The sequence below is a fragment of the Wyeomyia smithii genome, chromosome 2 (assembly GCF_029784165.1).
Source record: "Wyeomyia smithii strain HCP4-BCI-WySm-NY-G18 chromosome 2, ASM2978416v1, whole genome shotgun sequence".
Taxonomy (NCBI): Eukaryota; Metazoa; Arthropoda; class Insecta; order Diptera; family Culicidae; genus Wyeomyia; species Wyeomyia smithii.
The window spans coordinates 181,847,064-181,872,383 of NC_073695.1; the positions used below are offsets into that span (position 1 = coordinate 181,847,064).

The following is a 25,320-nucleotide window of genomic DNA, read 5'->3' on the forward strand; positions in this document are numbered from 1 at the left end:
GTCAAGTCATATCGTTTCACCACACATTACAATCGATTTTATTCGATTATAATATTGTGGTTAAAAATTCTCCCCAAAATTACCGATGCGTCCCCAAAATTACCGATTTCAGAATCAGTTTTGACTCACCACGGGCGGCATCTATTTCCAAAGCAACACGGAAGTTAGGTCTTATTTCTAAGATTGCGAAGGATTTCCCGGACCCTAACTTGCGGAAATCATTGCTCTCGTCCGTCCAATTTGAGAACACGCGTCAATCGTGTTGCAGATTTTGTGGAGTCATAGAATTATTAACTTAGAAACGATCTTGAGTTGGGGTAACATATCATGCAATTTTGATACAGGAGTAACGATGAAAAAATTATAAAAAATCGACAATAAAAAATATTATAGATTTATATTAAAACAATTTCGTATCTAAAGACCAAAAAATTTAAAAAGAATCAAAATTAATCAATATTATTGCTGTTAAAAAACTTTGTTCGACCGGTTGTTACAATCAATTTAGGGAAATATACTCGGAATTAAACAATTTGTATGCATATTCAGCTTATTCTTATGTTCCAAATTAAACTGTAACCGCTAACATGCGGAAACTTCGAGCACTTCCACTATGCTTGTATCTGGCTGAATTCATACCATCAAACTCCTTTCTCTGAGCTATGAGTTCATAGTTCACAGCACACACGATAAACACTGTATAATTTATCGCCTTTAATTTGAACGATTCACCAGCAAATAAACAGAGTGGTGAATTTACAATCGGTAACCTGTCCATTTATCTTCTCGTAGTAGCCAACCACCCCTCGGCGGATTCTCGCATCGGGGAAGGTTTGTAAATTTACTAAAGGTTAATTAAACAGATTGGCAAGAATCATACGCTGATTGTGAACCCGATAAAGATTCACCCCGGCCAGAGTAGAAAAAAAATAGTAAAACATTCGCGATCGTGAAAAATGAAAGGTCAACCATATGCTAATTTTGCATCACTCTGAAGTCCATTCATCATCTAATCGTTGGAGCGACATCCTCCCTCGCCTAAACCGTGGCCACCGATGTGTTCCGTAGAGCGCGAACGGAGCATGCTACTCGCAGAACATCGCGCTGCAAAACTTGATAACGTCCAATCGATCCGTTCGTTTGCGGTTCGAATGTGGTCAATGTTTTTCATTTCGCCTCACCATAGAGAAGGTTAGTTCAGTTTGACTTCAGCACCGTTTATCACACCGAATAAGTCTTCAATCGGTTGAACTCCGCATGTTGTGGTAATTGCCGCACTGGGGTATAAAATCGACAGCACCGATCCGACTGTTGTGCACCATGTTTTATTGATTATGAATAAAATTATAAATAATTGTTCCAGTGCAACTTCGAGCAACATCGAACGAACACGACAAGGCACAGGACAATTTTCACCAACCGTTACCGCTTTTTTCCTCTCGGCATTCGTGTGCAGCGTACAACATGGAAATGGCCGTTTTGGAGCTGCGATAAATCTAATTGCACAGCAAATCGAAGAGTGTTACTGGATTGCCGCAGCCAATAGTTTGAATATGCTCCATCCGGTATAGTCAACACAATAAAGTTTTGTGTACTAAAATTGTTTAGCTATTTTTATGGCTGGAGCATGTTTTAAATTAGACCACAAATGTTTTGACGTTTAGATACATCTCAATTCAGGATGTCAATAAAAAGTTTGTTCAGCCTTACAGCATTGCAGAATTAGTCCTTAAAAATATATTTGATTGATTTCCATGCAAATCGATTCATGTCCCATACTAATAAATTCCTACTCCAAATTACTTTAAAGTAATCATATCAGTAATCAACTTAGAGATCTAAGAGATTTTTAAATACATGAAGATTTATGTAAAAATTTGATGATGTCAAAGGTAATGTGTAATGTTTTCATGTATTAAACCAAAAAAATTCGCAGCATCAGTTTCACAAAAGATTGCCTATTTACGATTGCCATTTTAACAATTAAAGTACAAGCCTAAGAAGCTTGCTTAACATGCATTCCTATGTGTAATCTATTTTGAGATTTGCTAATACCTCCCGCCAACCTCGGGGTCGCATAACTAAATTTTGAGTCGTTTCGTCTCGCGCGACGATATTTATTTAAGATTTCAACCTCAACGCTCAGTAGCAGGTGTGCTGAATGGGCGTTCGGCTTTTTACGACACACTGCAAGTCATTCCACTCGGATCGAGTGTCCGCACTGGTCATACCCTCAGGTGGTCTAAAGGGGGAAATCAATCTGAATGTTAAAACTGTTAACCAAATTCGCTGTGGGTGCACGACAGGCCTTTCAGACCTCTCTCGGAAGCTTACTGACCCGCTAAACCGAGCGTTGGCATTCTGTTATTGACGACAATAAACCTACACGGTAGGAGCATGTTAAATGTATAGTCATTCCGACTGTCATGCCTCGTTAATGACTGATGACATGTACCACCTGGAACCATGCAGGTTCCATTGATGTGATAGTTTATTTTGTAGGCTGCAGCAGGTTGTTTTGATTTTTTGTGGTTTTTTTTTCGAATGACACATCAGCGGAACTAATCAGGCAATTTGTTTGATCGCGTGACGGCTGGAAGCTGATATTTTATCACCGAAACTGTCGGAATAAGAAAAAACAAATCGTTTTTGCTAGTATACACGGACTGATTAAGCCGATAAACCCGTTAAATTAACCGTTTCAGTCGCTATATAAACAGATATTTTATCAAGTTTAAAAAAAACTCATCACTCACAGCGCGACTTAATTTGACGTTTATATTTACTTGTGTCGAAAAAACTGTAAATGATAACATGTTCGATTGATAGATATTATTTTTATGCGAATATTATATTATCAGGCACACGACAGCATTTTTGACGTAGAAACACGTAAAGTCCTTATCTTAAAACCTTGAATACTAAAAAAAAATATCCTAGCTGCTTTTTTCTAAACAATAACAGTATATTTGACACGGCACGATACATTGTACATCAACTGAGACAGATACAATCCCAGATTCTTGTTGACTCATTGAGATGACCACTTCGTAATATTTTTGGAATGTAAGCTGACTATCCAATATTACATAGAGATCTCCAACTTGGCTTACGCACTGTGGACTTTGCTTTGGAAAACTGTATGGTCAAAGCTTTATACGTTAGATGTTTCTACGCTCAGAAAAACTATGGTTAATTTATTCACTAATGGCATGGAGCAAGTTTTGTTTTTTCAGTCTTCATAACATAATCATGGAGATTTTCACATCGTCTGCAAGAAGGAGCCGTGTATCTCGCAGTGATGTAGCAGCAACGTCGTTAACGAAGAGTGAGAACAAAGGTTATTCCAGAGAACTTCCTTGTGGCATTCCATAAAAAGTTGTGAATGTCTCAAAATACAACTCTGGCAGTCAGGTATGATCGAAACCATTTCACGAGCGTGCAGAGAGCCCCAGTTTATTTGAATTTCGAAGAAGAATGTCGTGATTCACATAATCGATCTTTTTACACAGCACACCTACCCTTGCTATCCTACATTAGTATTTTTTCATGAATTAACGTGACCATTTAGTTTTTTCATCTGGTACCTACTAAACAATTCTTGTTGCAGAGAGAGATTAAAACAGTTCACAAGAGGCACCACCAACTTTCGAGCAATTTTTCAACATAGATGGCGGGATCCCGTCTGGTCCTAACCAAGTAAACTAGATAAAAAATTTTAGAACGAGAGTTCTCAACTGGATTGGTCTGCGCCAAATCATTAACGAACGTGATCTGCTTGAATCAACGACAAGTCCACTGCCTTCCGAATGTGCCCAGTGCAGTTCACTATGGTTGTAACCTCCAAATAGAAGAGCATAGACCATTTTAAGAATGATGTAGCTTTTACCTGCGTTATGTCACCGGTTCAGTGCATCCTGTTGAAATTTCAATCATGAATTGAGTTCTGAAACGTCTCGTAAAATAGTCGATTATCGTACTCTAGTATGAGAGAACGTGGCAGTACTTAAGCAGTAATAAAAAAACAGGAGGGTTGTGTGCAAAGCCACGACCGCAAGGTTGAAGTAGAATACTTTGCGTACAAAGTATTGTGGCGCCAGCACTAAATTAAAGTTCGGAAGTCAGACTTCCGACTTCCGAACTTTCTTCCGACTTTACAAACACATAGAACAGCTGCGTGTTCACACAACATGAACTGCGGAATGATTTCAATGTATTTGTTTTTATAAACCGGACTGACAGCGCAGTGGCGGCTGAGATGCTTGCAGTGTTGCGAGAACACCAAAAATAAACATCGGAAGTGAGCCTGACTGCCAGTTTATCAGCGACATTTTGACAATTTTTATTTAAATGCACAATATTCGTTGTGATAAAGTAAACAGTGAAATGCTGATATAACACTCAAAACTAGACGGCTCACGTGTTGTCATAATTAGTCAACTTTTCATTGAATGCATTTACTAGTGCCCACTATCGCACAGAGACTGAATTTCACTAAAGTGCCTCACTGCATCAGCCGCTATCGATGCTGAGATCCGCTGCACAGTTGTGGCCGCTATACGCTGCCATTGGTATCCACTGTCTCTGCATCAGCTGGCCGAGCTGCTATCGTTGCTGGGATCCGCTGCAAATAGTGCGCTATCCATTGCTACGCCACAGCTGTGGCCGCTTTCCGCCATCGCTGGTATCCACTGCACTGCAAGTGCTGCTGCTAAGGGAGGACGATTGCTGTTGTCGCTGTCTAGAACTATTATGAGCAGCTTCGGCTGAAAAAGGCCATCTTTTATAGGCCAAATAGCATGTTTAAAATTGCAAGGTATATGATTCTGTCGACCGTGCTTGGGAAGCAATCATATAACGACCAATCAGAGATCGAATTTTTCGTTTTGACAAGGCTTGACTATTTTCAATAGTACAATAGTGTGAATAATAAAATTACAATTATCTTCTTTTGGGAAGAATCTTAAAAGATTTTTAAATTTATTGCTGCAAGAACGAAGGAAATCCATCGACTACTAACCGATTTATTAGCATTTGAAATTGGAGATGTTTTTCACTTTTTTCGGTTTTAGATTTTCATTTCACATCCCTATGTAGCCGAACTTCCTGAGAAAAGTATTCTACTTAAAAAAAAACTTAAATTACATCGTTTTCTGTTCGGACGCATTGTTTATTTTACTGTAGCAGCGATCCTTGTGGCCGGATTTGGAATATATTGGCAGTCAGGCGTACTATCGATCGGAAGCTGCAATCAATGGTGTTGAGAACGATTAACACAAACCCGAGAATTACGGTATCACCCAGAAACTTGATATCAGCCAAAACATCGTCAGCAGATTTCGATTTTTCTGCGCCCGAAAGTAATCAAACAGGGTCCTGAAGCAAAATCTGATGGTCAAAAGACACGCTTGGAAGCTATGCAAAGAGGTTCCTACGAAGTGTGAAGTAAGGATCCTCATCGACGAAACAAAACGTACGTGAAGATGAAGGTCACTGAACAATGATTCAGAAACCAAATATAGAAGGAAAATTGGATCTGGAGCTCTGTAGCAATATTCTAGAAGTTGCTAACATATGATATTTTCATATTATCAGAAATCAGGATGACCACTGTTCTCGATGCAATAAAAAATATAAAGGGTGTTCAATAAGCTCAAATACAACTTTTCATGTTTGTGTAGGTGCGTACCTTGTACATTCTATGTATTGGTATTGGTGTCAGATTAAGCCTCATATATAGGCTAACCGACACGCAAAGTGTTCATTTGAGTTTTTTGTTGTATGTTGATGTCATGTTCATGTCATGTTATGTTCACCACGCACGATGGAGGAGTATCGCGACATCGTAAGAAATACTTTCACGGCACGCGGGTCAAGATTGTTTTTTTATGAGGAATTCTTTGTTTTGCAACAGCCGCACAATGTTCAAAATGATCGGCTGTGGGCGCCGACGTAGGCCAGCATCCCCCCGTCCCGAATAGACATCCTGCGGTTTCAGAGCATAAAGGATTATTACGTCCTCCAACAGCACGACGCACCGGCCCACACGGCGGATATCATCCAAGCGTTGTGTCAGGAGAATTTGGCTGATGTTTTCAATAAGACTTTGTGGCCTTCCAGCTCCCCTAGAACTCAATCCCCTGGACTTTTATGTATGGTTTACACGCATGCTGGTCAAACAGAATGATCATGAAGTGAGCACTATGGACCAATTTAAGAATCTCATGTCGCACAGTGCAACACTTAGAACAACAAACCTGATCATAATTAGCTTAATATTATTTTTGCATCGAAAATATATCGTATATTGATAAAAAAACCAACGATTACATTTGGATAATTTTTTACATGGAATTACCTACCCAAAAAGGATATATGACATTTCGTATAAAAAAATTGAATTCAGTCATAGTCAGCTTAAAACTCATCCAAATACTTTAAATCATCATCAAATGTCTTTTCGGTACACTTTTCCTTGAAATAACAAAAATTAATTTTTGTTATTTCAAGGAAAAGTGTACCGAAAAGATCATTTTTTGATCATTTTTATAGAACGATATGGTACGAAACCGAAAGCATCCGGAAGCTTTTGCTTCACCACTACAAACAAAAATATTAGCACTTTTACGTAACATCACGGGCAAAATAATTTATCCTATTTTAAAGGTACAGTTTTTTTTTTATTTCAGGAAACAGATTTTTTCAAACACCTGAGTATTCGAAGAGACTAAAAGAGACATATTTTTTGATGATAAACATTAATAACTTTGAATAGAATTGAGGTATTCACGATGTCAGCATTGCAAACTGTTTCTCTTCAAAGGCCCTTAAAGTCGTTTCAAGACAGTTTTAATGTGAAAATTGAAATACAACTTAATACGTGCATAAAATGTATTTTTTTTTTTTTTTAATTTCTAAATCGGTTATTTTCGAAGTTAGAGAAAACCTTTTCTACAAATTCGCTTAAAACTAACGGAGCTATAACATTGTAAAATAACTTTTCCTCCTAGCTGTTGAGATAAAAAAAGGTTACTATCGAACTCTAGATCCACATATCCCCCTAAACTCTGTTTCTGGACCATTGTGCACTGGTGAACAAGCGATGCACTTGTTTGAAGAGAGTAGCGTGTATCAGAGGAGCTCGTAAAAAAACACCGATGTGGAATCTGAAATATTTCTCCAAAGAGACAATAAACTGGTGTGATCTTTTCCACACGAAAGGACAATACGCTCAATAACTACACCTTAGAGATCACTGCAGTGCTTTTACTATGTGTCATTTAAGTAAATATCTAATGAGGGGAAAATATAAATAGGAAAGTGTATTGCGTTGTCTGTATTGCATCTAGAAACTAAAAAAAAAAGATAAAGGGTATGTGCTCGACTGCACAAACGTAGGCTTGACGTGGGACTATTGTGGGTTTAAAGATTTAATTCTGCCATAGCCATAGTATATAACACACACCAAACGTACAAATACCATACACAACAATCCATGAACAAAAAAAAAACACCTGTCGTAAACCAAAGCATACAAAATAATAGGAAAAATAATTACTTGTTGCCTACAAAAGTATTCTATCATAAATAAATTTACCACACACACATTAACACACACACGCTACTCACACACAGACATATACACACACATACACACACACACGCTACACACACACGCTACACACACACGCTACACACACACACGCTACACACACACACCCTACACACATACACACACGCTACACACATACACATACACACGCTACTCACACACACACATACACACGCTACTCACACACACACATACACACGCTACTCACACACACACACATACACACGCTACTCACACACACACACACATACACACGCTACTCACACACACACACGCTACTCACACACACGCTACTCACACACACGCTACTCACAAACACACACCCACACACACACACACACACACACACACACACACGCGCTACTCACACATACACGCTACTCACACACACACGCTACTCACACACACACACGCTACTCACACACACACGCTACTCACACACACACGCTACTCACACACACACGCTACTCACACACACACGCTACTCACACACACACGCTACTCACACACACACGCTACTCACACACACACGCTACTCACACACACACGCTACTCACACACACACACACATACACGCTACTCACACACACACGCTACTCACACACACACGCTACTCACACACACACGCTACTCACACACACACGCTACTCACACACACACGCTACTCACACACACACGCTACTCACACACACACGCTACTCACACATACACACACGCTACTCACACACACACACACACACGCTACTCACACACACACACACGCTACTCACACACACACACACACACACACACACACACGCTACCCACACACACGCTACTCACACACACACACACACACACACACACACACGCTACCCACACACACACACGCTACCCACACACACACACGCTACCCACACACACACACACACACACACACACACACACACACACACACACACGCCACTCACACGCACACACACACACACGCTACTCACACACACAGGCTACTCACACACACACGCTACTCACACACACACATGCTCACACACACACACGCTACTCACACACACACACACACGCTACTCACACACACACACGCTACTCACACACACACACGCTACTCACACACACCCACATTACTCACACATACACACGCTCACGCTACTTACACATACACACGCTCACGCTACTCAGACACACACACTTGGTATACGACACACTATACCTACACAAATTACTATCGGCAGCATCCAAACGGCTTCCAAGTCTTCCAATGGTCCCTTCCAACGGCTTCCAATGGTCCCCAGTGCCGATCACGTCCAGTTTCGGGCTGTATTCCAACAACGATATCTGAATTAGATTACCACTGGTGGGGTCCAACTCAGATCGAAGGGAAGCCGAACTGTTCGCTTTGACGGTCGACCAGGGAATGAGCTTCTCTCAACACGGAATGTCCTTTTATAGCGTCACTCAGTGTGGGAAACTTGGGTGATTGGGGGAAGAACCAATCACGTGGAAGCATTTCAGCTTTCTTTCTTCGTCGCTGGGTGGTAAATGCGATGCCAATTGGCTGGCGTTGCTAGCCAATGACTGAATGCGTGAAATCATTTCGTCTATGTTTTTGAAGTCTGCGTTAGGGAAATATACCAATCGTATGAAAAATGTATGTGGATATTCGACCTTCAAACTTTCCCGCAATTTTCACGGAGTAATAAGAAAATGGTAACTAAAATTATCATGTTATACAAATCTTGTATGTTTTAGCTTTCCAACGGTATATTAACTATTGAAATCGGAACAGTTGTTTGAGCGCTATTAGCATCTAAAATCTTCCATTCCGCCAACCAAAAACGTTACATGTTCAATCCAGTTTTTCCAGAAGGTACCTTAGTATCGTGAAGAAAGACGTAGTCCCACGTCAAAAGAAATCCAGCCGCCCGTCACGCATATTTGCTCTTTGAATTCTATCGAATTGATCTCTGTAGGCATACACTCACTGCGGCGTACTTCTCTGTTTTCTCTGATTAGAGTGATTAACAACTCTTGTTTGGCTCAACTGTAGTGTAAGCAGCAAATGTGTTATGTCGTTTTCGTTTTCGCGGTGTAGCTACACTCAAACGACACTTTTGACACCGAAAATGATTTATTTGATTTTTCGTGCTACCCCTTTTCTGTCTCTCCCTACACTTTTTCTGTCACTGATGACACCCGAAAAAAGCAGAGTGTACTGTAGGAAGTAACCAACACATTTGTGGGGCATTCCGGTACCCTTCTATGTAAAGACACCTCTAATAGAATAATGAGTTGATATCCCGCCTTTCGGGATCACTCTCTGTTGCAGGTTAGTACCATATTTGAGAATCACGATCTACTCTCTCTCTCTCTTTACCCGATTCCTGGTCATCTTTTTGTGTGCTTGGCCTCTCACGAAGTAAACTCAGCCTCTTTCGTTTCCGGACCATCGCGTAGGTAGGACGTGCAAGTAAGTAGCTCTTCTGCAGAATTTTACCCATCCATTCGGTCCGCCGCTAAGGATGGAGTGTTGGGACTTCACATTGGCGATCCTGCCATATTTTTCCTAAATATGCGCATCAGATAAAAACCAATATGATTGATCGGTAATCAATAAAAGGTGCACAATCTGTTGTCTGTAACATTTTGCGTTTGGTTTTTAGGAAAAAAGCTGGCTTTACTGGAGATTCATCGTTTGGTTGTGCTGATGACTGGAACGGCCATTTTGTTAAAATTAAGAAACTACGTGATGGGACGTGAAAATAGCGCGTTGTAGCAACCGCTTCAGTGGGCTACGACAGCCACTTTCGAAAATGGTGTGATTGTTTGTTCAACTGTTTCCGTGTGCTGTGACAGCCATGGAAATCCCTCTTTCAGCGCGTTGAGACAACCGCTCTCGTGCGCTGTGACAGCCATGAGAATTTTAGCTAAAGATTAGCGTGTTGGGTCAACCGCTCCAATACGCTGCGACGAACAGCGTAACCTTGAACAAATTGAGTTTTGTTTTCTCTAACCTCGCAAGCAAATGAGGAAATAAACTGCATATGCAATCGCGCGTTGTATCGACCGCTCAGATGCGCTGAAACAGCCACTTTTATTTTTCTAGAGAAATGCGAGCTGCATTTCCCGATCGAAGTTTCATTCAATCATTTATTCGGAGATGCTTTATTTACTATTCATTAAAAAATCCAATTTTCAGGAAAATATTTGAAATGTCGGCTGGAAGGTATGTGCGAGCTCCGTCGGTGGACTCGGTCTGCCACTCAGAGCAGCCAGGGGAGCTGTTCGAAGAGTATTTGGACAACATGGATTCTGTTACTGTCGGGGCTACAGAAGAGGTGGAATTTGAGGAGGTGAACGACAAAAATAATCAATCGGCCATGGAAAAATCTTGTGAGCCTGAAGTTGGCTGGCGTTATCCTTCTAAACCACCCACTCTCGTGCGAGCAGGGAGCTCTGCTTCTGGTAGTACCCCGATCAGAAAGAAAAAACAAAAATGTAACAGAAGCTGTTAGTTTGTTATGGGAAAAACCTTACAGGCTGTGTTTTCAATTTGATCCCGTTAGGTGTTAAAATAACAGAAATTATAACAGAAATGATTCTACTGGTATCAAACACATATCAAAATTTGTTACTTATGTATCAGCTTTCTAACAAAATCAGATACTATATAGAACAATATAATAACAAACATTGTTAGAAACAACAGGTTTTGATAAAAACGAAAAATTACTCAGACTTGCTTCAGAACTACTTCATTTCAGGTTTTGTTATTATAACTCATTCAGGTTCAATTTTGTTATCAAAATTATATGGAAAAATACAAAATTGTATCAATATATGTTATTTGTATCTCGCGCTGATAGAATTTTGTAATTTTTTAGTTATGCTCTTCTGATCGGGACGCGTATAGATAACGCTCCGCAGTTTCCGAAAAATGTACCTACAAATAGATTGTGGGAAGAATGGTCTCGTTTCTTAGAGAAATTCGAGATCGCAGCATCACTTTCAAACGTAAATGATCCCGCCCAACTAGCGAAACATTTGTTTATGTGCATGGGGGATCAGCTCCAGGATATTGTGAGTATCGCCAAACTAAGACCAGGTTTGAACGATCCGCGATGTTATCAAGCAATGATAACTAACATCAATACACACTTGCGAACATTAACGGATCCATTCACTGAGCACGAAATGTTAAGTAGAATGATACAAGGAAAGGATGAAACAATAATTTAATTCCTTTCACGGTTGAAGTCGAAGGTTAGACTATGTGAGTATAGGGCACTTGACGAAGATCGATTTTTATGCACCCAGTTACTAAAAGGTATGCGAGACAGAAAGCTGGCGGAAGATGCAAGGATCTACGGTCACGGAATAGTCCTTATCGTTAAGGCTGCTGCGCAGAAGGAAGCGTTCGCTGGGAATACTATTGGCCATGATAGCGTGGAAGCCGGATCAGAAGTTTTTGCTGTATTACGGAAACCATTCCAAGAGAATCGACCATTTCGGAAACGCAGTGGAAAGCCTTTATTTGTTGGTCAATCAAAAATGCAACGTTCTGCGGGGAGCCAGAACCAAGGCCGTCGTTCTCGTTGCTGGAGGTGCAATAGCTCGGCGCACATGCACAACGTTTGCCCAGCCAAGAACAGGAATTGTTTTGAATGTGGCAAGATAGGCCACTATGCTTCAACTTGTCGTCGTAGGGACATCCGTAATATCCAGACAAAAGAAAAGAATCGTAACACTCCATCAGGCTGGACTGATGACGAAAATCAAAGTCAGGTATGAATCTAAATCAGCAGTAGCTATATAGCAGAATAAACAAATAAATGAAACGGCTCTATGTGTTTTCTTACGAAACTCATTACCCTTTACAGAATATCCATGCTCTTTCGATCGGTGATGTTATGGTGGATTGTCGGTTGAGTTCTTCAGGAATAATCCGCTTCCTTATTGACTCGGGGGCAGATGTTAATACCATTGGAGAGACTGACTGGAAAGTACTTAAACAAGAGTATTGTCGAAAGGTTGCTAAGTTGGAGCCAATTGATATTCCGACGGGAAAAGAGCTAACAGGTTACGGTTCAGACAAACCATTGCTTATTAGATGTGCATTCCGCGCTTCCGTAGAGGTGGTCAAAGCTGTAAAACCGATTGTGAACGTAGAATTCCTCGTGGTTGCTGATGGACGTCGATCATTGATGGGGAGGTCTACTGCTAGTGCCTTAAGATTATTAGACGTGGGTTTAACGGTTAATCATTGCGAAAACAGGAGTAGTGGTGACGTTTTTCCCAAGATTCCTGGTGTTCTCATGAAATTCAGCATCAACAAATCCGTTTCGCCTGAACTAAATTCGATCCAACGACTTAAATTCGAACTTGAATTCGATCCAACGACTTTCAAACTTTTGTGAAAAAATCTGATGCTGTTTATGTTGGTATCGTTGCAGGAGAGAGGGATGAGGCTTGGACGAAGGCAAAAAATGACGTTTCGAAGTATTTGACGGGATTCGTGAAACAAAATGCAAAGCTGTTCGATTTCTTCGATCCTGTTTTAAAAACGGTAGCTTTATTTTATCCTAAAACAATCGTGAAATTGAAAAATTCAAATGATTTGATTTCCCACATTCGTAACAGTAACTGATCGACAAAACTTGGATAACGAATTTCGCTCGCTAAGAACAAACTTTTCGACCGGAATAGTCGCTGAAACAGATGACTTAACTTGGTCTAAGTAGTTGGACGCCACAATGCCGAATGGTAAATTCATGTTTCCGTTACTGAGATCATTTGTGCGAATTTTTTCAATAGTTCCACATTCTTCGGTTAGTGTAGAACGCATTCAATATATATTCATTATATAATTGCAACAAGTCTAAAGCCGGAAATCTCATGGCCCCTAGGCTTATGAGCTCAATTTTGAAAGTTGAGAGCTACGTTGCTAACCAAGCAGGAGCTACTAAAATTAAATTAACAAGAACATGCATGAACATAACGTAAAGAAAAATAAGCAATATCGTGTTTAGTTACTACATTTGATTATCGCCTGATTAAAAATTTGACATCAATAAAAAATTAAGCTAAAGCAAAAAATGGTGATTTGCTTCAATATATTCTTTAGGGCAGTATTTTTTCATCCATTATTCTTAGTTTGCTCGATACAGATTTTTTATACAGATTTTTTAGCCTGTGAAACAGATATACAGATATTTTCGAGCAAAAATACAGAAATAAATGTGGCAACCCTGCCTCTCACCAGGCCAAGTAAACTCAGCCTCTTTCGTTTCCGGACCATCGCGTAGGTAGGACGAGCAAGTAAGTAGCTCTTCTGCAGAATTTTACCCATCCATTCGGTTCGCCGCTAAGGATGGAGTGTTGGGACTTCACAACATTCACACGTATGTGTCAAAACTGGTTTGTTTTGGTTTTCGTTCCACGTGGTAAAGTGTCAGGAAAATTTTTTCTCAGCACATTTGCGAGATGGACATATGAAATAGAAACGAGACAAAATGACGAATGCGATAATGACCAAAACAAAACGAATTGACAGCTATCCCATTATTACGCATACCAATGCAATGACACTGAAAATGTTTTATTTGAAGCTGCAAAGTATAGCACGGAAAAAGGGTAGCTACACCGCGAAAACGAAAACGACATTAGTTGTTCTGCGAGGAACAGAGAAACAGCTCAAAAACAGAAAGAAAAGTGTGGAGTAAAAATTGCTACGCGCAACTCTCATACTGGACAAGAAGTAAACGGCGAATATTCACTCTGCTCTTTACATATATTGAGGAGAATACCAAGCATGAATTCCAGTGTTATTTCCACCCGCGAGTTGAGATGATAAGGTCAAGTCGAAGGGTGAAAATTAAGTTCAGTCATCTGAATCTCCCCTTGAAGATCAATTCATGCAATTTTGTGCACAATTGAAGCACTTTGAGTGACCAGTTTAAATTAAAGGATCAAATTAGAGGAAATTATTTCGAGTTTTAAGAAAAACACTAAAGAATTGAATATGCGTACTTTCGAATGCAAAAATCACGTTTTCAAGTTGAATTTACTTAAACACAAGAAATAAATTTTTTTTTTCATACACTTACCTTAAGATAGATTTCTGATTTTATCGAAATGTTGATCACCCCAATTTTTGATAACATGAAAATAAGCGATGGTTGAACTTTCTTCTACAAAGTAACATTTTTTAGAAGAAGGTTTCTTTTATAGAATATTGCTATCGAGCTACAGATCCAAGTTTCACCCTGAATTCGGTTTCTGAACCATTGTGCACTAGTCAATGTGATCGTATTTGCCAATAGATTCGTAAGGATTCGTATTTAGCAAAAATCCAAAATCCGTAAGTATTATTTAGCAAAAATCCATTACGGCGCAAAAGACCGCAACTGGTGGTGGTGGTGGTGTCAAGACGATGGGGTGGGTTTTTTCGAAAAAGAACATCAGTACACCCAATTTATTCCGACTATTTGAGAAACATTCAGCAACAATTGTCAACCAGAAGTTAAAGAATGGTGAAAAGCTAACTCGAGATGCGATAGAGATAACGAAATAAGGCAGTGGTTCTCAACGACGAATAGGACACAAACGGTTAGGTTTAAGGAACACCTTTCTGTACCAGTAAAAGTGAGAAAAGTGACATCCGGAATTCCACAAGGCTCCCATTTAGGCTCTTTGCTCTTCATTTTATTTATTAATGACGTTACCCTTGTGTTGAATCATCTCAAAGTATTGATATGTATGACATGAAATTGGAAATAAAAAACAAATCAGACATCCAACAATTCCAACAAGAGGTTGACATTTTCTACATTTGGTGCAAAAAAAGTCATCTTGATCTCAACGAAAAAAAATGTAATATTATATCCTACACAAGGAAAAGAAATCCTGAACATTTCAGATGCACTCTTGGACATCAAGTTGTAGAAAAGTGTTATCAAATTAGAGATTCAGGAGTAATTATGGATTCTAATTTAACATCCATTGATCACTACTACAATACGATCATCAATAGAGCCAACAGTATGCTAAGTTTTATAAAAAGGTTCAGGTATCATTTCGTAGACCCGTACACTCTAAAAACTCTCTATGTTACATATGGTCGGTGTTAAGTCAGACCGGACCAAGTCGCAAAATTGGAAAAAACGAGTTAATGATAGTATTGGCTAAAGATTTTCTTAAGCTACATCACACAACAATCAGATTTTATTTATCTCTAAAACAGCAGAAATAACAGCATGATTTTTGTCTGCTTGACCAATGAAAAGCGATTACAGTGTTCAGTCAGAATGGACCAAGTGTTTATTTTCAAGGAGACTGCCTTCGGTCAGCTATTGATAAAAGCGAACGAACGGAAGAATTTTCAAGCGTTTTTCCGGATTTCTTTGTATCAGAGAACTCTTTCCCTCACCCCACATCGGAATATGTAAAGTTTCACGCACTACCGTGGGTTTGAATGTGTTTTTGGACCGTTTATTGCTGTCCCTAACATAATCTGATATCATGCCTTATAGTGTGCAGACAAAGTGGACGATGTGTTAAGACAACACAAATGAATTTCAGCACTATCAGGCATCTTAGCGGAGTGCTTCTTCACCCGTTAGTCAAAAAAGTATACTTTATCAGTAAATGAGGAAAATGTACATGGTCCACTCTGATTGAACACGTCAATGAGAAACGTTAGTCATTTGTGTGGGTGACACAACATTCCACAATTTCAGAAAGAAGTTCAAGTTACAGTAGTAATTCTGACTTAAAACTTCATAATTTTACCAATGAATTATATCCTCAGGAGGTTGAAATAAGTGGTAAGTGTATGTTTGTTACTATTTTATGCAAGCCATTGATTTGTTGAAACAAACACAGTTTAAAGTTTATTCAAGCTATTTTCAATAATTGTTGATGTCGCAGAAGCTAACCATGTAGATTAAAAAGTTTTTGACTGTTCGGCGATCAATGGACTAAAATTATTTGTTCAATTGTTTAGTCATAATGGACCAAGTCATTAATTATTCTTCTTTGATTCAGTCAGAGTGGACCAAGTACACTTAATCAGTTACAAACCTGTCCTTTTTGAGCTCACGGCACTCCTTTTTTTCAATTGTCATATTGCATGATACAGTTAGAGAGTTACTCCAACTTATAACATCAAAACTGCGCTAAAATATTGAAAACTTCAAAATTCCCAGAGCAACAAACTTCATACTCGTTTTTCTCGAAATGATCAAAATGCCACTTGGTCCGGTCTTAACACCGACCATATGTCAGATCTATTTTAGAATACTTTAGTGTTGTTTGGTCGCCTCATCATCACGTTCATTCCAATAGAATCGAATCTGTACAAAAACAGTTTTTGTTATATGCACAAAGAAAACTAGGTTGGAATTCATTTCCTCTCCCTTGTTATGAATCACGTTGCATGCTTATCAATATAGAAACGCGTGAAAAAAAAACGAACGGTAACTCTTGTCAACGATTTAGTTCCACAACGCATAAGTTCGGAAAATTGCTAGGAAAACTCAACTTTTATACTCCTACACGTTCATTAAGAAGGCGAAAAATTTTTGTATTAAATTCCTATAGAACAGAATATGCCATGGCCGGACCAGTTAATAGTATGATGAGTCTTTTTAATAAATATTGTGAAGTTTTTGATATAACGATGTCGCGAAATGCTCTTAGAAAAAAAAATTTAACACTGGAATTACATAACTATATTTGTGATGTTAGCAATAGTTTTTTAGGTGTAGTCTACTATGATTGACGCAAATAAACTAACTATCAAATAAGGGAAAATTGTTTTGTCCGCCATTACTGTTTTTCATTCGCGTATCCGTTTTTCTGAACTTTTCTTATTAGTCTTTAGTTAGTCGTTAGACTCCGATTAAATCATATTTATTGTATACATATTTGTAAACATCACAGTTATAAACAACGGAATGCATTGATCAACTCAATCAACATACATATATTGTTCAATCGCAATATGTTGAAGTTCAAACATAGCTGCATCGGCTTGGAATCGAACCCGGGACATTCGCGAGGCAAGCGAACACCACTGAACCACCGGTACTTCTCTTCTAACAGTAACGTATTTTGTTTCTGCACGACACTGTGATCGTTAACTTTCATTTTCTCAAAATCATTTTTCCTTCATCAACACACACGGCAGCCGCACTAGAGCAAGCACTAGTTTCGCCTCAGATAGCTTTTGCTAATTGAATTGACTGAACCCTTTTAGCCTGGCTAATTGATGAGTTAATCAATCACATCCCTCCTGTGTGGTTGTGTCCTATTACTTTGGACCTGCTGCGCCCGAGGATGGTCATAACAGTTGATTCTCTGGCAAAATCATTAACTTAGGTAATGTCCGCTCGGCGAAGTACGGAGACTCCTAGGCCCAGTGATTGATGTGGGTGCCCATTCCGTGTTTAACTGGTTGCTGGGAACGATTTTACCTTTCACCTCTGAAGTTGCTCGAGCACCTTAGCGTTGCTAATAAAACTATTACACACTCCGAGAGCGACACACCGTACTGCTGCGTACACCCAGTGACGATTCTCCACCTGGTGTCTTGGGAGAATTTAAAAAATCAAACTCGAATTGCGCGGTGCGGCTTGACTGAAGCCCGATTGACGGGGACCGACAGTTCATAGCAACGTACATGAATAATTGAAAATTGAAGGTCTTTGGCAGTTTCGAAGTGGTGTGTGCCACACACGGTCAACCGTTTTGTGTCGCCAACGTCGGTTGTGGCAGCGGGCACAGTCGAAGTTCGACCAATTTAAAACAGCCAATCAAATTGACCATAGATGTCGGTGAGCGAGTTCTGCACGTGTGGAATGCTTATGCTCTATCTCGTAATCGTAATTGGATTTCGACAAGGGTACCAGAATTAGAACGGCCGGTGGATCTGAACGAGAGCGGATTAATGCGTCGTACGTATAACACATTAGAAATACATATTTGATTAAATTTACGACCTGTATAGTTGACTGAACAATCGGGCCCCAGATAACAAGAAATCGTACCAGAATGCCCACATCAAATCGTAAACATATTGATTGGAATTGTTTAATGATTATTGTACCTCATCGAATCTAATTATATATAATACATCGCAACTCTAATAAACAACTCTTACCTGCAAATAGGTGACCTATACAAGTCGTTATTATTCTAAAGCACGCTTTAACAATATATTGTGAAATTGCTAACATTATAAAAATAAAGCTTTAGAATAAATGGATTAACCTGACCGTCTGAGGCTTAGAATTTTACCTTAATTTAACTTTACCTAATTATTCTTTTGAAACCCCCAGTTAATATGACATATTACCCTGTTATTCAATTAACCCACTAGTGCCCAGTGCTGCCTTTAGACACGCATCAGTTGAACTTCTAAAAAGCTTCAATAAATACTTAAAACATGTTAATAAAGATTCATAATGATTCTATCAAGATCCGTCTGAAAAATAACTTGGGCACTAGAGGGTTTATTCACTATTAACTACAATTTCAACATAATATAAGCAGTGGTGGGTACCGCTAACAAGAAAATTAATACCACTATTCGTTACTTATTGTCAGAAACTTACTAAAAATCATGGAAAAGTTAGTATTGCTTAATGCCATATATTTTTATAGAGTTGCATGATTGCCAAAAACTTACATTTTCAAAAATACCCGCGGAATATATTCGACTTTTTCTAATAAATCCATGTCTCTCCTCCGTTAATTGACGATTTACCGTTCGATCGTAACCAACTCAAAAGTCAAATGACTGGTTAAATTTGTTGTTTCCATACTACACCTAAAACAAATAATCGGGAATGACTATCATTGTTGTGCAAAAAAACTTCATAGGTTTTGTTTATTTAATATTGTTGTGTTTGGTAGCTTCAATACCATATAGGGTCCTAGTCGTCGAAACCAAGCCGCCCAATACAGCACCCATCTGTTATTCGACCGAATCAGTGGATGGTCAGCTTCATAAACTAACTCCACTAATATCCGAAAGCGATCATATCGATTATCGCCTAATAACCGGGCAGACACTGTTCCGCTAGAAGTGCCTGCTGCTGCCTTATGTGGCGCACGCGTTTCGCGGTCAATCTTTTATTACTGCTGCTACTGCCGACTGCCGGGAACTTCCTCCTCTCCCACGACGCCTGAGATGCCGGGGCTGATGACTACTTCTAAAATGATCACCATCGCGATTGGTCTGGGCGGTTAGCTTTTACGCGCGCGCATTCAGCCACCCAGTTTACTCCTGCGCTTGCCCGTGTGTGCCTTCGGGTAGGGCGTTGGCTTGCCTATTCTCGCAGCTTATGTTTACGTGTGCCGCTACCTGTTCAGTTGGATTAGCAATAAATGCCGACTAGAATTGTTTCGCCTCAGGCTCAACGAAGGCGCGCTATATACGGCCTGCCAATAATCAAGATAGATTAAGATACTACGTCATCACTGCAACCAAGTACGTGGATCGAGTTTGACAGCAAGAAAATCCATGCAACTGAGTCAATGGGTCAGACAGTAATAGTGCCTCTAAAATATAAACGAACTAATGAGCAATTTTTATTCCATCAGTAGTCTGCACTGTAAATTCAGGTTTAGGCCGATTTATAGAGGTGTAGTTTTTGAAAAAAAAAAAAATCATGCGACTTGCATGAGTTATTAACGACCGAACCAGTCTAAATCCCTATTTACCGTAAATGTCAGAACCTCTATTAAGGTCTTACAACTAGCCTGATGAATACGAAATTGAGCAACTTAACGGCGTAGTGGTATTAGTAATATAATGATTGTTAGAGCTATCCGTTTCAAGGTCAAAACGTAGGGTAGCAACATTTTTTTACATAGACCTTAACGATAAAAAACCCACAAAAAGACTCCCCCCTAAAATTACATAAAGCTAAACCCCCAAAAATTTTCGATTTCAATGGAAAATCACAGTTACGTAACCGTTTCAACTACCCCCCTACCCCATATGTAACAGTAAGTAACGCAAACTCAACCCCCCCAACTTTAACTCATTATCCAATAAATTTGAGCTTTGAAAAAATTGTGCGATTTTTTTTCGTTTAGGATTGGTGTGCTTACTCATGACTCAGTAACTCGAACTTGCCGTTCAACATCTTTCAACATACCAGTACCTACCTTGAAAGACTTACAAAACATTATTGAAATTATTTCGATCATGGGACACATTATAACACATAAAGACGTTTTTTACGAGGGCTATTTTTTACCATGTCTCTACAGTGTATCTTGTTCACATGTCTAAAGCATTTCAAATGTCGCGGATCGTGTTAGAAACTAAAACGAAACGAACTAAAATTTATGAGAGAAGCGTGAATCCCTAAAGGATCTACCTAGAAGTGGTCGACAATAAGTTCACATTCGTTGAAAAAGACATCAAACTTTGTTCGTTTTATTTATCAACTCCTCCTCAGTTTTCGCCACAAAATTGTTGAAGTAGATTTTACGCTTCAGGTTTACCCAGAAGTTCTCGATGGGACGTAGCTGCGAACCGTTAAGCGGGTTCGCCGACTTGGGTACCGCATCCATATCTATCCGCTCCATCTCCTCCAACGATCACTTCAAGTAGTGGGCCGGACACCGTGTCCTCGCCCCTCGATGAACGTCGGAATTTCAGGTGGGCACTTCGTACTATAAATTTCCCCGTTCTCGGCTAGTCCGGAGCCAGAGAGAGCGGCTTTGACATCTCCCTCTCGCTGCTTGTCAGCCACTGCTGCACCTTCTTGGAGATCTTGGTGTGTGAAATGAATTTTACTAAGAAACTCACTTCTTTCGTGGGGGACGTAGAATACGAAGTGCCTTGCCAGTCGTTGCCATCCAGGCTGAGAAAGGTATCGTCGTCCATCACCACCACCACGTTGTGATTCGACTTGACCATCTTATTCAGCTGCTGCTGCTGCGTCATTTCATTCAGCTCCAATGGACGGGACTGGCACTTCCTGACTTGTATGTCCATTAGAGTGGGGAATCGTTATATGGGAAAAAACGAAACTTGATAGCAGAAAGCCAGAACCAAGTTTTTTTTGTTCTATTTGAGGCCCCAAACAATCCTAAGTTTATCGGAAGTCGATTGGTTTTGTCTCCGCTTGGCGCATTGCATTTCAAATTTATATGGAGATTTGTATGGAAAAACCAACTTTTTTGCATTTTCTATTCTAAAGAGCTTGTTTGTTATTCAAAAATCATTTGTCACATTGATGCAATCCGTAAAAGTATTGTAAAACTTTAAAATCGTTTTTCTCGTTTGCTTGATTTGAAACATGAGACAAATATGCGTAGAACGGCAGTGCCAAGTGCCAAGATGTTGTAGATGCCGAAACGGGCGTATCCAGTGTTCACAAAGTGCCGCACGATATCGATAAACGATACAGCATCATCAATGTGCACTTTCTACGTAAAGAAACACCCGATGACGAGAAGGAAGCACTTGACGCGCAGCTGCAGCAGGTCTTAGATAACCGCCCGCGACGGGACGTGAAAATCGTCATCGTTAACATGAATGCTCATGTAGAACGGGAGGCAATGTACAGACCGGTAATCGGGCCAACTAGTCTGCACGCCGTGTGTATCAATAAGGGCTACCAATGCGTAAACTTTGCAACTTTCGGTGTACCTTTTTCCCCCTCAAAAATTTCCCTAAAAACCAACAGAGAGAAAAACAAATCGACCACGTTCTAATTGACGACAAGATTCGGACCACTGTCTAGTGGCTGTTTGCATGCGATCAGAGTTTCCGACGATGCAATAATATCCGCCGAAGTCGAACGCCAACGGTTGCGCAACTGCGAAACACCGGAGTTCAACAAAACTATGCGCTTCAGCTGGAGCTAGTGCTACCAACGGAAGAGCAGCTTGACACAGCTACTCTAGATGATGGCTGAAGGAGTATTCAATCCGCAATAGGCACTGTTGTAGCGATACTAGGTAAAAGGGCTACGGATCATATAAACGACTAGATTGACGGCGTATGCAAACCGTTAGTCGAAGAGAAGAACGCTGCACGGGCGAGAATGCTTCAACATCATACGAGAGCGAACGAGGAACGATAACGACGAGCACGGAACAGCTAAAACGCAGTTCTCCGAAAAGAGAAGCGTCAACAAGAGGACCGAGATCGCACAGCGATTGAAGAGCTGTACCAAGCTAACGACACTCGAAAGTTCTACAAGAAGCTGAATAGCTCTCGCAAAGGCTACATGCCGCATGTCGATAAGTACAGGAGCTTGGACGGCAGCCTCCTTAAGAGTGAGTGTGAGGAGTGCGAAGACGGAACGGCAATTGATCTTGGTGCACGAGCAGAAACAAGATTCCAGCCCTGGATCTCCTGGAGGTGGAGGAGGAGATTGGCCAGCAGAAAAACAATGAAGCTGCTGGATTGGATCGATTTCGACTAGAGCCAAGATATGGAAGAAAAAATGAGTACCGGTGGAGTGGATGGAGGGTATTGTGTGCCCTAGGGCGACAAAATCAATTACTGCAATTACCGGGCAATTATTCTATTGAACGTCGCCTACACGATACTCTCCGAAATATTTTACCGTCAACTTCCACGGGCCACCACAGAACAGATCTGCACAAATGCCGCGAATACAACGTGCCCACACATCATCTATCCATCGATTTCAAATCGGCATTCAACACAATCGATCGTGATCAGCTCTAGCAAGTTATGCACGACTATGGATTTCCGGACGAACTAAAGCGATTGGTTAATGCGATCGAGAAATGTGTGTAATTCGTGTATCGGCGGCACTGTGGACCTCCTTCGAAACTCGAAGTGGTTGAAGGCAAGATGATGACCTCTCATGCCTACTGTGGCTTGCTCTGTAAGGTGTGATTAGAAAAAGGGGGGTTAACACGAGTGGCATGACATTCTAAAAGTCGGTTCTCTATTTCGCTACGCTGACGATAACGACATCGTGGCTCGAACCTTTGTGAATATGGCGGATACTTACGTCTGACTGGAGTACGAAGCCAAACGAATTGGACTGGTCATTAATGTATCGAAGTTGAAGTACATCAAATGAAGAGATGCAAGAAAAGATAGCACTAACCGGCCACCTCAAGGTCAAGTTGGTGGTAATAGAATCGAAGTGATCGACGAGTTCATGTACCTGAGCTCACTAGTAACAGTAGTGGCCGCCGACAATGATAATAACACATTGTGGCAGGAAATCGCGCATACTTAGGTCTCCGAAGGACGCTCTGATTGAGCCGAATTCGACGCCGCATGAAGTTGACCACCCACAGCACACTGATCAGACCGGTAGTCCTCTACTGCTATGAGACATCCCTAGTAACAATATTGGTTTTATCAAAGTTTTATAGCGCTCAATAAAGCCTAAACGGCGCTATAAAACTTTGATAAAACCCGTTTTGTTACTTGGGATGAACTATGCTTGTGGAGGACCAACGCGCCCTTGCGGTCGTACCATCTTCGGTGGACTGCAGGAGAACGAAACGTGAAGAAGGCGATTAAACGAGTAACTGCAAGACCTGTTTGGAAAGCCATCTATCGTGTCTACACTGCTAAGGGGCCATCCACATACCACGTGGACAGCTTGGGTGGGGGTTCTGTGTAATATCCACGGTCCATACAAAATTTTTGACCAATTCGTCAGGGACGAGACGGAGTAGCGCACAAGCGGCAAGGTGGATCGATTAGGTGCAAGATGCGACCTTCGGACACTACGTAGGCTGCAAAACTGGCGAACTACAGCCATGAACCGAGTGGAGTGGAGACGACTCTTACATACAGCAATGGCCACAACATGGCTTGAAACTGTTTGGCAAAGTAAGTACCAAGTATATATTAGGAAGAGATTCAAAAGAAATCAACATTCACCTACCACGGCCGGTGATCATGAACGGTGATGAACTCGAAGTGATAGATGAGTTCGTATATTTGAGATCCCTGGTGTTTATCGACGCTAATACAGGTAAGGAGATCCTGCGACGCAGCTGGTGCTCAGGCCTATAGTGCTCGGCAGTTCTCTATGGACTTGAAACCGTGTCGCTGCTCATATAAGGCATACGCTTACTAGCCGTAATCGAACGTAAAGTGTTGCAGACAACATTTGGTGGAGTACAAACCGAATGCAGGGAGATGATTGAGCCATGAGTTACAGGAGCAAGTTGAAGAGATTCCCATTGTGCACCTGACGAATGTCGAGAGGCTACCAAACACCGGACATGTCGCGAAGATGCCGGAAGACTGTGCGGTAAAATCGGCACTCTTCAGGGACCCATCGTTAATGGAAACAGACGCTAGATAGCTTGACAATGTTGAAGCGGATCTGCGAGTGTTCAAAACACCTGAGGAATTGGTGACGAGTAGCTCAGGACCGAGTGTAATAAAGAAAAATTCTGGATACGACAAGAGCCACCACAGCTTTAGGCTGCTGAAGTGAGTACGTATAGACGCCCAACCCCGTGATTGATCTGAGCCAATAAAATTTCACAGGCAATCATCATTTAATCTTTATTGTGCGGTTTATTTATATACAATACAAAAAAGCTTGACTTACAACAAAACAACCAAATGCCAAAACATATTAGCTATATTAATGATTTTATTATAGCTATTACGTTATCAGAAGATTTAGATCAGAAGATAACCTTGTTTGATTTTAATGTGGTCATTCAATATAAACAAA

The 25,320-nt window shown here is 40.5% G+C and overlaps 1 protein-coding gene and 1 long non-coding RNA gene across 2 annotated transcripts in view; one reads left to right on the plus strand and one right to left on the minus strand.

Annotated features, from left to right (window-relative positions):
• The window catches only part of LOC129724280 (Kruppel-like factor 3), a 342,621-nt gene that overhangs the window by 168,132 nt on the left and 149,169 nt on the right, over window positions 1-25,320 (plus strand). The window lies entirely within an intron of this gene.
• LOC129724281 (uncharacterized) overlaps window positions 1-25,320 on the minus strand; it is a 113,208-nt gene that overhangs the window by 25,909 nt on the left and 61,979 nt on the right. The gene's annotated exons all lie outside the window — the stretch shown is intronic.